Below are 12018 nucleotides of genomic sequence, written 5' to 3'. Positions count from 1 at the left end.
ACCCGCCTCGGCCTCCCAGAGTGCTAGGATTACAGGCATGAGCCACTGTGCCTAGCCCTCAAGGAGGGTTTTTATCCACGCACTTTATCTGTGCCCTTTCTTCGGGGCTCTGGCAGGAAACACTCAAGTTGGGGACAATTTACAAAGGTGTGGGCAGGTATAAGAAACAGCAAAGGAGAGGCCAATGCCCTGGCCTAATTACAGTGATTGCCACCTCTAGCCTGAGGTGGGAAGAGAGAAGATCCTTGGGGAGATGGGGGAGTGGGGAATGCTATGACCTCACTCCCTCCTACCCATGCTCTCTGTTGGCCAAACCCCAGCCCACAGAGCCTGTTCACATAGGAAGATCTGGAAAAGCCAAGGAAGACACCGGCACTAACCCTTCCCCCTTCCCAAAGAGGACGGGAGGCAGCTCACAAGAAGGAATCGCTCCTCAAGCCACAGGATTGAGGACAGGGAAAGGAGGAGGCAGCAACGCCCCCATGCCAAGGGTTGGAACTTAACTGAGCTTCACATTAGCCTCTGAGCTTCCCGGCAGTCTGGTAAAAACAGACACTTAAGACTGGCTGATTTCAATGCAGTGAATCGGCCACTTTTTCAGTTTTCATGGAGCCACCTGAGCCTTGACAAATCAATTCATTTCTCTGAACCTTGATTTCCTCATCTGCAAAATGAGGATCATGCCTTCTCCGTCTACTGCATGTGAGGATGAAATGGGAAAGCACGGGGATTCCAGGCAGGAAAAAGGGGAAAAGGGCATAAAGCTATTTCCCAAAATCTTTTGCCTTTTTTTTTTTTAATCTCCAGAAGGGACATTCACCCCGGGGGATTTATCTGGATAGTGGCTGGAACTGTGTCACGTGGCCATCCTTTGCTGCAAAGGGAGCTGAGGATTGAGAATGTTTCAGCTGCACACAGTGGTTCTGACAGTGAGAAAGGGATGGAGAGGACGTTGAGGAGATCACCACTGGGCTCTGCTGCAGCTAGGAGCCAGTGTCCCGGACTAACCTTCCTTTCTGGTAGGCTTGGTCAGGGAGGCAGCAGAAGAGCGCTGGGTGTCCGGGTTTCAGCAAGACCAGAGGAGAGATGCAGGCCTAGGCCACGTGAGCAGACTTGATGGAGCAGCTGTCCCCAGGGAGGAGGGGACCTGGCCCTGTCTGTCTGGAAAGTCTCTGTCTGCCACCTGCCATGGTCGATGATACCAATGGAGACAGAGACAGACCTATCAAAATGGTACATGTCATGCAAAATAATAACTGAAACTTCTCTTAAAAATTAAATGTATTCAGCTGGGTGCAGTGGCTGGTGCCTGTGGTCCCAGCTACTTGGAATGCTGAGACAGGAGGATCGCTTGAGCCCACGAGTTCGAGGACAGCTCAGGCAACATAGTGATACCCCATCCAAAAAAAAAAAAAGTTAAAAAAAAAAAAAAAAGAAAATGTGTTAATTTCTTTTAAAGTTATGAAAAAATAAATTATTAGAGTCATACCAAAAAAATTTAAAACATATCTACACAATCTCATCCCCAAAGGATAATAACTTGGCTTAGAAGATGGCAATCAAAAAAATAAAATCAGCCGAGGCGGGCGGATTGCTCAAGGTCAGGAGTTCAAAACCAGCCTGAGCAAGAGCGAGACCCCGTCTCTACTATAAATAGAAATAAATTAATTGGCCAACTGATATATATATATAAAAAATTAGCCGGGCATGGTGGCGCATGCCTGTAGTCCCAGCTACTTGGGAGGCTGAGGCAGCAGGATCGCTTGATCCCAGGAGATTGAGGTTGCTGTGAGCTAGGCTGAGCCATGGCACTCACTCTAGCCAGGGCAACAAAGCGAGACTCTGTCTCCAAAAAAAATAAATAAATAAATAAAAAAAATAAATAAAATCAGACCAGCCAAGATGGCTCACGAATGTAATGCTAGGACTTTGGGAGGCGGAGGTGGGAAGGATTGCCTGAAGTCCTGGGTTTGAGACCAGCCTGAGCAACATAGGGAGACCCCATCTCTATAAAAAGTACACAAATTAGCTGAGCATGGTGGGGTGCATGTGTAGTCCCAACTACTCTGGAGGCCGAGGCAGGAGGATCCCTGGAACCTAAGAGTTTGAGGTTGCTGTGAGCTATGATGATGCCACTGCACTCTAGCTGCAGCGACAGAGACCCTGTCTCAAAATAAATAAATAAATACATAGGTAGGATATAATTAAATGGAATCCTAAATCCTAATCTTTGATCTAAAAACAGAAAATATGGGAACATTCTGCTATACCCAGGACATGTGGGAAAGATTTGAGAAATTCAGTTGATTCCCAAGTTCATAATAAATAACTAATACAACAAAGCTATGGAGGACACCTCAAAAATACAGTCCCAGTGTGTCAGGGTTTCTAGAGAAATGGAACCAATAGGATACATGTGTATATAAAAGGAGATTTACAGTGAGGAATTGGTTCATTTATTACGAAGAGTTGATTATGGGCTGCCGAGCTGGCTCATACCAGTAATCCTAGCACCCTGGGAGGCCTAGGTGGGAGGATCCCTTGAGTTCAGGGTAGAGGTGTCAATTCAGCCCAGGTCCCAAGGCCTGAGCTGGGGGAGCCAGTGGCATAAATCCCAGTTTAGGGGCAGGAGGAGATGAGATGAAATGTCCCAGCTCAAGCTGGGAGGCAGGAGAAAAGGGGTAAATTTCTTCTTCCTCTGCCTTATGTTCCTCTCAGGCCCTCTGCTTCATGGGGGGATGCCCGCCCACCTTGGGCAGAGCGACCTGCTTCTCTGAGTCCACCGAAGCAAACGCTAATCTCATCCCCAAACACCCTCCCAGACACACCCAGAAACTGTGTTTAATCTGGGCGCCCCATGGTCAGTCAATCTGGTGCATAAAATCAACCCTCACACCTACTCTGTAGTGACAGAAGTATGATGTCCCAACCCCCCAGGAAAGCGACAGCCACTCTACATTGGCTGGATTCCTGGGTCATGTGTTCATTCGTTCACCAAATGTTTCCTTCCACTGCTCTGCCAGACTGTAGAAGGCTCTGGGAGTAGAGATGCCCAACATTCTTGTCCTCCAGCAGGAGATGGACAATCTGCCAGCACCAGCAGGGGAGGGTGGGAGTGTCGTCCCCATCCAGGGAGGGGTGGTGACCTTCCAGGAGGAGGAGGAGGAGGAAGAGGAGGAAGAGGAGGAGGAGGAGTTGTTGTTTGCTGGACCCCAGGGAGGCACTGGCATTCCTGGCTGCTAAGGCTGGAAAATGAGGCGAGAGGTGGTAGCGAGGACCTTGTGCGTGTGGCCGCAGTCTGTGCATTTGATCCTGGAGGGGATGGGGTGGGGATCCCCCCAAGGTTCTAACTGAAAGGCAGCAGCGCCCCCTCCTGGAGGGTGAGGGTCTGTTGTGGGTTGCTCTTGGAGAACCAGGACTTGGAAGTTACTGACAGAGCTCTCTGCGCCTAACCCTGTGCTAGACACTTTCCCTGTAACAACTCTGAAGCTGGAGATGTTTCACCTCTCATTTTACTGTGGAGGCCAAAAAAGTTCAAGCGACCTGCCTAGAGACTCTATTGTTTTTAATAATAATATTAAATAATATTAACAATGGCTATTGTCATTTGTTGAGCCCTCATGGGGTGCTACGTGATTTAGTGCATAATCTCAGTTACTCGCAGCCTTGCCAGGTGTGTAAACTAAGGGACCATTATGCAAGATGGGATCCCTGAGACTCAGAGATGTTAGAAAATGTGTCAAAGACAGCACAGACTTTTGTAGAATGCAGGCTGTCTAGAAGTTCGAGGACCACATGACTAAGCTCCCTGTCACCAGAGGTTTTCAGGGAAGGGCTGGAGGGCTGCCTGGCGGGAAGGTTGTGGGAGAGATTCTGCAACCACTGGCGAAAGGACTCTTGGAAGGGCCTGGTGAAAAATCACCCTAATCTCCTAGAAGTCATCAGGTCTTCAGACCTCTGGGGACAAGGTGTGGCAATGAGGCACCTGCAATAAGGGGACTTCAGGGGCTACTCCTCAGCCTGGAATGGCTGCAATGCCTGGAATTCCCACTCAGTGGACCACGGTGCTAACTAACTAACAGCCCTCAGGGGCCAGCTCAGCCCTCTCTCCTCCCCACCACCAGCCTGCAGGCAGCACTCTGTAGACCCCTTGCTGGGAGGGCTGCGGCAGGCTGGGGGGCCAGCCCAGGCCCAGCCCAGTCCCCAACTTTCCCGTTATGCCCAACTCCAGCTGGCCACAGGGAGCTGAGGGTTGCAGGGCAGGCAGGGGAGAGCACCTGCTCCGCAGCACACCTCCTCGGGGTCCCCCTGCCTGGCTGTTCCTGGCTCTGCCCTGGCACCTCGATGGCCCGGGATGGAAGGGACCTCTAGGCTCTGCCTGCTGGGCCTGCCCTGCCTCTGGCTGCTTCACCCTTGTTACTGCCGTTTGCTCTCCACTCCTGGAGAGAAGGGGGTGAGAATCCATTTCCCCTCCGACTCCCCAGAGCCATCTGGTTCTGAGCCTCTGAGCAGTGACCCTTGTAGCCACTTGCTGAGCACCTGCCATGTAGCAGCTAAGTGCTTTACTTTCCTTATCCCACTGAATGTCCAGAAAATCTCTGCTAAGCAGGACCTACGATTCATTATCCCCATTTTACAGATGAGGGAAACTGAGGTTCAGAGAGATCTTACAGAGGACTCTGCAAAGGCTCTCTGTGATATCTTTCTTTCAGTGGGAGCTGAACGCTTAGGGCAGGAGTGGACAAAACACCTCTTACTTTGGAGGCTACCTGCAGCCATGCACAGGCCCAGCCAGGCCCTGAGGGTGCCCCAGGTGCCACCTTGCCCCCACGCGCACCATCACAGCCCATCATCAGGACCAAGGAATCAGCATACATTTCTGGAGCCCCTGCTAGATGCAAGGTGTCCCAGTGGGGTGACCACAAGTGTGCATAGAGCTGCCTGTGCCCTTGGTGTGGTAGCTTTTGGTCAAGCTGAGACCTCTACAGGCAGGGAAAGTTAAAGAGCCACCCAAGAGGTGGCCCAAGGTCCTCCCCGCAGGCAGCCCAGTGATTGTGATACGCTTGGAGAAGGCAAAGGATGTTCTGGCTTTCCTGGGGGAAGGTTTGGAGAGAGCTGAGCCCTGAGGAAGAGCCTGGGGTCAGAGTGTTCTGGGGCCTGTCCACTGGCCTGCTTTCCTCATTTACTGAGTTATTCATCAAGCGTTTATTGAGTGCTCAAGCACGCTAGCCTGCACCAGGCTCTGGAATACAGAGACGAAGATGACCAAGTCCTGCCTTGCACGGGGCCCACAGGCGGGGAAATCAGTTACAGCCCAGGTCAGAGGAAACTCGAGACAGAAGCACAGAGGAAAGGAAAGGAAGGTTAACTTGTGAGGAGTACAGGGGGCGTGTTTTCAGAAGGACCAGCTTGGCAGATAGAGAACACAGCAAGGGTTTAAACCCTGAACACTACAGATTCTGTGGGAGGAAGGGTAACTATTCCACATGCCTTATTCACGAAGCCTATGACCTAGTTCAGAAATAAGCTTGGAAATATTGGGAGGTGGACACAGAGGCCTGTCTTGCTTTTGCACCAGCACATTGAGGGCAGGGCCCCGGATCCGGCCAGGTTGGATCAGGGAAGGCTCCCCAGAGACGGTGGCACCTGAGCTGAGGCTTGAAGAAGGAAGAATGGGCATAGTGTCTGCAAAGGCACGAGGCATTTCTCCTTCACCTCTGGCCTCTGGTGGGATTCCTCCAGGGGGCAGTGGGGGCAATGCTTGCTGGCGGGGTAGGCCTGTCCCCAGGGACTGAGGGATGTCGGGCTTGGGACCCTCCAAGCTGTCAGGGTATGGAGGGGTGTGCTAGGGAGGGCTGAGGCTCTGCCTGGCCTCACACGGTCAGCGTGGACACTCAGAGGGGACACTCCGTTCCACCCAGACCCAGGGCCCCCCCCACCTCCTCCTCCAGGCCTGAGCTGCAGGACTTAGGCAGGGTGGGGGTCATCAGGGCTGTTTGGGGTCCTGGCTTTCAGAGGGTGGATGCTTCTGTTGCTAAAAGGGAGAAATGAACCCACAGGCAAGAACAATCCTAGAGCTACCTGGAGGGCAGGTGTCTCTGGGACCAAGCCTCCTTCTGTGGGATCTGTCAGTGAGGGCAGGGCAGCCAAGGTGTTGTTGACTTATTTATTTACTTATTTATATACTTACTGGGAGGCCCTGAAGCGAGGCTAGAGGTCCTCATTTGTCAACGTGGACACACTGACACACATGTGACGAACAAAAGACGACTAAGTGTATGCTGATATTTGCACCACAAAGTCAACAGTGGTTCCCCTGAGTAACCACAGAATTACAGGTGCTTTAAAAATCTTTTGCTTGGCCGGGTGTGGTGGCTCACGCCTGTAATCCTAGCACTCTGCGAGGCCGAGGCGGGAGGATTGCTTGAGCTCAGTAGCCCAAAAACCAACCTGAGCAGGAGCGAGACTCCATCTCTACTAAAAATAGAAACATTAGTTGGGTGGCGTGGTGCATGCCTGTAGTCCCAGCTACTTGGGAGGCTGAGGCAGGAGGATCGCCTGAGCCCAGGAGTTTGAGGTTGCTGTGAGTTAGGCTGATACCACGGCACTCTAGCCCAGGCAACGGAGTGAGACTCTGTCTCAAAACAACAACAACAAAAATCTTTTGCTTATCTGTATTTAAGACATATTACCTTTTCATATACAACTGTTTAAAAACATTTAAAGAAAGTTTTTTTTGTTTTTTTTGAGACATAGTCTCGCTTTGTTGCCCAGGCTAGAGTGAGTGCCGTGGCGTCAGCCTGGCTCACAGCAACCTCAAACTCCTGGGCTCAAGCAATCCTGCTGCCTCAACCTCCCGAGTGGCTGGGACTACAGGCATGCGCCACCATGCCCGGCTAATTTTATATATATATATATATATATTTTTAGTTGGTCAATTAATTTCTTTCTATTTTTGGTAGAGACGGGGTCTTGCTCAGGCTGGTTTCGAACTCCTGACCTTAAGCAATCCGCCCGCCTCGGCCTCCCAAAGTGCTAGGATTACAGGCATGAGCCACCACGCCCGGCCTAAAGAAAGTTTTTATTAGGAAAAATTTCAAGCATACATAAAAGTAGAACAGAACAATGGATTCCATGTGCCCATCACTCACCATCAGAGCTATTAATGTTCTATGGTCTCCTTTCTTCTACCACGCTCAGTTTTTGGTCTCTGAGCTAACATCAGGCTTTGTATCATTTTACCCATAAACGCTTCCTTATGTTTCTCCAGCCCAGGGGTCTTTAACCATGTTTGTGCCACAGGATCCCGTTGCAGTCTGGTGAAGCCCACAGACCCCTTCTTCAAATGTTTTTATTTTTATTTTTATTTTTTTTATTTTTCCTTTTGCAAGTCTTGCTTATCTTCAAATGTTTTTAAAGGCCTAAGACAAAATACTTAAGATTGTAAAGGAAACCTATTTAGTGAAATATAGTTATCAACGTGTTTTGAAATTTGTGACAGTGATGTTTGAATGTCTTTGTTAATACCATCAATTGTAATATCTAGCAACAGGATTCATAACTACTATTTTGTAGGAGGAAGTCCCATGAGCATAGCCAGCCCCAGAGCGGGAGGGTACAGGGTCTCTAGCCCGCTCCCCAGCTCCCTCCCTGATCTGGAAAGCAGTAGAGAGCACCTGGTCTCTTGGTAAAGATAAACCTTTGTGATCCTACCTCCCTGATACTTCTTGGCTGTGTGGCCTTGGATAAGTTGCTTGACCTCTCTGGGCCTCAGTTTCTCATCTGTAAAATAATAATATTTTTTCCTTCCAGTGACGATAAAATGAAATACATCCAAATCATGGCACCTAGCTGGGGCTCAGTGGATGGGTGCTTCTCCCTCTGTCTCTGTCTCCAGTCCCATGAATTGTTCTGGGAAGTGTTCAGAGCCTGGACGGGACACAAGGATCAGAGGGATTGTTGACTCTGAGTACAGAAGTCAGGGAGTGCAGGGCTCCTTGCTGCTCTCCCTGAGCCTGGAGGCAGCTCAGAGAGGATGAAGGGCCCGAGAACGTCCTCCCAGGCTTGCCGCCCACCCTGGCATTGCCTGCCCGGCAGGCTGGACATGGCTGACTGCGCTGCCCTTCCTCATAGGGGTGCTGTGGGCGCCCCACTCCCAACCGCTTCCCGCGGAGCCCCCCAGGTCAGGGAGCAGCGACCTGCTGGACACACTGCACACCAGGCCGAGCCCGGGCCTCCAGCTCTGGTTCCTGGGGGACAGGCGAGTGGGGGCTGGGCTGAGGGGCTCTAGGGGAGAAGTGGGGGATGTGACTGAGCTCAGGGTCACCTGCAGGGATCTGTGGCTCTCATCCTTGCCAGGCTTCACCCTCTCCCAACAGGCACCCTGGCGGTTTCCTGGTGGGGCTCACCTGTGTCAGGTCACCTGTGCTATGGGATGGGGAGCACTGGTCTGAGAGTCCAGAGTCCTAGGCTCTCACCCTGACTGGGCAAGTCGGTCCCCTCTGGAGCTTCCCCCAGGATGACTGCCAGCCCTGACACCACACCCAGAGAATCCATCCATGTGTTCATTCAACAAATATTTATTGGATGCCTAATTAACGTCCTAAGAATACAAAAGCGAGCCAAACAGACTCTGCTCTCATTGTTATTAAATAGATCATCTCATAAAGGACATAATCTCACACCACGACCAGCCAGAGGTGGGAGGGATGCTGGGAGAGGGGAGAACACAGAGAGTCCTGTCTGGGGGTCTGGGGCGCAGGGAGGAGTGTGCCCCACCCTAAGGAGGGGTGACTCCTCCTTCTCAGAGGAGGAGTCAGACCTGACAATGCGGAGTGAACCTGCAGGCTGTGGGGAAGTGGGGGAACAGGGCCCACGCCCCCTCCTAACCTTGCTCTCTGTCCTCTCCTTGCTTTTGTCCCTCTGTCCTGGCCAGCAGGGGCCCTAGAAACTTGAGGACAGCAGGAGCCCTGGCCTGGGGCCCCAGCACAGCCACCCACCTCCTCGCCCCAGACCAGGAGCCAGTGAGCCAGGTGTCAGGCCTGGTTAGGGGGGAAATAAGGGAAAGGGGGACCCCAAATGGGGAGGGGCTTGGGCCCTCAGTTCCCCGTTCTCTGCCAGGGATGTGAGGAGGGGTTGCGCCTGGGTGCTGGGGTGGGGGCGGGGACTGTGGTGGCCGCTGCCTGGTTCTGGTGGAGAAGAGGGGACAGGAGAGGAAGGAGGGTCCCCAAGGCCTGCAGGGGACAGCAGGAAGGGGTGGTGGGGAGGAGGTCTGGACACTCAGGGCTCCTCCGGTGGAGGAGGCAGGGGGTGGGCCTGGTGCGGGCTGCCGGGGGCTGGGCCTCTTAGCAACGTGCCCCAGGTTAATGGGGCATGCCCTAATTAGGTGGGTGTGGGCCTGGATTTGCAGCCTGGCAATCTGCTCCCTCCTGTCTTCTCTCTGGTCCAGCAGGGTCAGAGGGCATGCATTGAGAGGAGGGCAGGAAGCCTAGGGCCTCTGCTCTACTTGGGCTCCCTGCAGAGCAGCAGAGAAGGTGGGCAGCAGGCAGGATACGCCTGAGAGGCCTGGATCGGAGATGCCCCTGCGTCTTCTGGGCAGCCCTGGGCCTTAGAGAGGAGCGACAGGGGTCTGAGCCCTGGTTTCTTCGTGTGCAAAATGGAGTCACCCTCCTGCTGAGTGCGCCTGCAGGTGAGGAAGCTGGGTGGGGTGGTACATGGGCAGGCACTGCCCTCTGGTGGCTGCTTCCAGAGTTGCCGGGTGCTGGTGCTCTGACCAGAGGGTGCAACCCCAAACTTCATCTCCCACCCAGCAAGGCCTTCTTCCCTCCAAACTTCCCAGGGGCCTAGGGACTGCTCCCTCATGGGCCAGAAGCAATTCAATTCAGCAAGCATCCATTCAGCAGGAATTTAATGGGCTCCTACTGGATGCCCCGTTCTGTGCTTGGTGTTGGGGCTGCAGAGATGTCTGAGACACAAAGACTCCCGACTGCCCAGGAAGCCGGAGGCTGCTGGGGAGCCACTGGGCAGAGACCATGGAGCTGCGGCCTCACCAAGTCTGGGCTGTGCTGACGGCCGCACAGCCACCTCCTCAAGCTCTTCCACCTCGCTGTCATAGCAAACCTTGGGGGTGCGTCCCCTTCAAAGAAAGCATAGAAAACAGGCACACTCTGAACACCGAGGAGAATGGATTTGGTTACAAGGGTTCCTCCATTCCCAGAATTATTCCCTGGAGATGAGTTCTCTTCTCTGAGTCAGTTTTCTCCTCCCTGTGGGAACATCTCCATCAGTACGTACACGTTGTCTTATCTCCCACCTTTAAAAGGCTTTCTCAGCTGGGTGTGGTGGCTTATGCCTGTGATCCTAGCATTTGGGGGAGGCCAAGGCAGGAGGATCGCTTGAGGCCAGGAGTTTGAGGTTGCAGTGAGCTATTATGACACTACTGCACTCTAGTCTGGGCTACAGAGTAAGACCCTGTCTCAAAAAAAACCAAAAAAAAAAAAAACCCCAAAAAGAATGTTCGTAGTAGTTTTATTCATAATAGCCCCAACTCGGAAAAACCCAGATATCTACCAACAGGAGAATGGATAAATAAATTGTGGTATATCCATACGAGGAGATAGTACTCAGAAATATCAAGGAACAAACTACTGATATATACAAAACATGGATCTATCTCAAAAATAATATATAGGCATACCTTGGAGATATTGCAGGTGTGGTTACAGATGGCTGAAATAAAGGAAATATTGCAATAAAGTGAGTCACAGAAATTTTTTGGTTTCTTAGTGCAATAAAAGCTATGTTTAGGCCGGGTGCGGTAGCTCATGCCTGTAATCCTAGCACTCTGGGAGGCCGAGGCAGGCGGATTGCTCGAGGTCAGGAGTTTGAAACCAGCCTAAGCAAGAGCGAGACCCCATCTCTACTTAAATAGAAAGAAGTTAATTGGCCAACTAATATATATATGGAAAAAATTAGCTGGGCATGGTGGCGCATGCCTATAGTCCCAGCTACTTGGGAGGCTGAGGCAGCAGGATTGCTTGAGCCCAGGAGTTTGAGGTTGCTGTGAGTTAGGCTGACGCCACGGCACTCACTCTAGCCTGGGCAACAAAGTGAGACTCTGTCTCAAAAAAAATAAAAAAATAAAAAAATAAAAGCTATGTTTATATCACCTGTAGTCTATTATGTGTTCAATAGCATTATATCTAAAAAATGTACATATCTTAATTTAAAAATACTTTATTGCTAGGAAATGCTAATGATTATCCAAGTCATTAGCAAGTGGTAATCTTTTTGCTGCTGGAGGGTTCTTCCTCAATGTTGATGGGGGCTGACTAATCAGGGAGGTGGTTGCTACACGTTGGGGTGGCTGTGGCAATTTATTTTATTTTTTTTTGAGACAGAGTCTCACTGTGTTGCCCAGGCTGGAGTGCCGTGGCATCAGCCTAGCTCACAGCAACCTCAAACTCCTGGGCTCAGGCCATCCTCCTGTGTCATCCTCCCGAGTAGCTGGGACTACAGGCATGTGCCACAATGCCCAGCTAATTTTTTTCTATATATTTTTAGTTGTCCAGCTAACTTACTTTCATTTTATTTTAGTAGAGATGGCGTCTTACTCTTGCTCAGGCTGGTCTCGAACTCCTGAGCTCAAACGATCCTCCAGAGTGCTAGGATTACAGGTGTGAGCCACTGTGCCCGGCCTGGCAATTTCTTTTTTTTTTTTTTTTGAGACAGAGTCTCACTTTGTTGCCCAGGCTAGAGTGAGTGCCGTGGCGTCAGCCTGGTTCACAGCGACCTCAATCTCCTGGGCTCAGCGATCTTACTGCCTCAGCCTCCCGAGTAGACTACAGGCATGCGCCACCATGCCCAGCTAATTTTTTTTGTATATATATTTTTAGTTGATCAATTAATTTCTTTCTATTTTTGGTAGAGACGGGGTCTCGCTCAGGCTGGTTTCAAACTCCTGACCTTGAGCGATCGGCCCGCCTCGGCCTCCCAAAGTGCTAGGATTACAGGCGTGAG

This window comes from Microcebus murinus, chromosome 18 (assembly GCF_040939455.1).
Source record: "Microcebus murinus isolate Inina chromosome 18, M.murinus_Inina_mat1.0, whole genome shotgun sequence".
Classification (NCBI taxonomy): domain Eukaryota; kingdom Metazoa; phylum Chordata; class Mammalia; order Primates; family Cheirogaleidae; genus Microcebus; species Microcebus murinus.
This window is presented reverse-complemented; position numbering follows the sequence as displayed.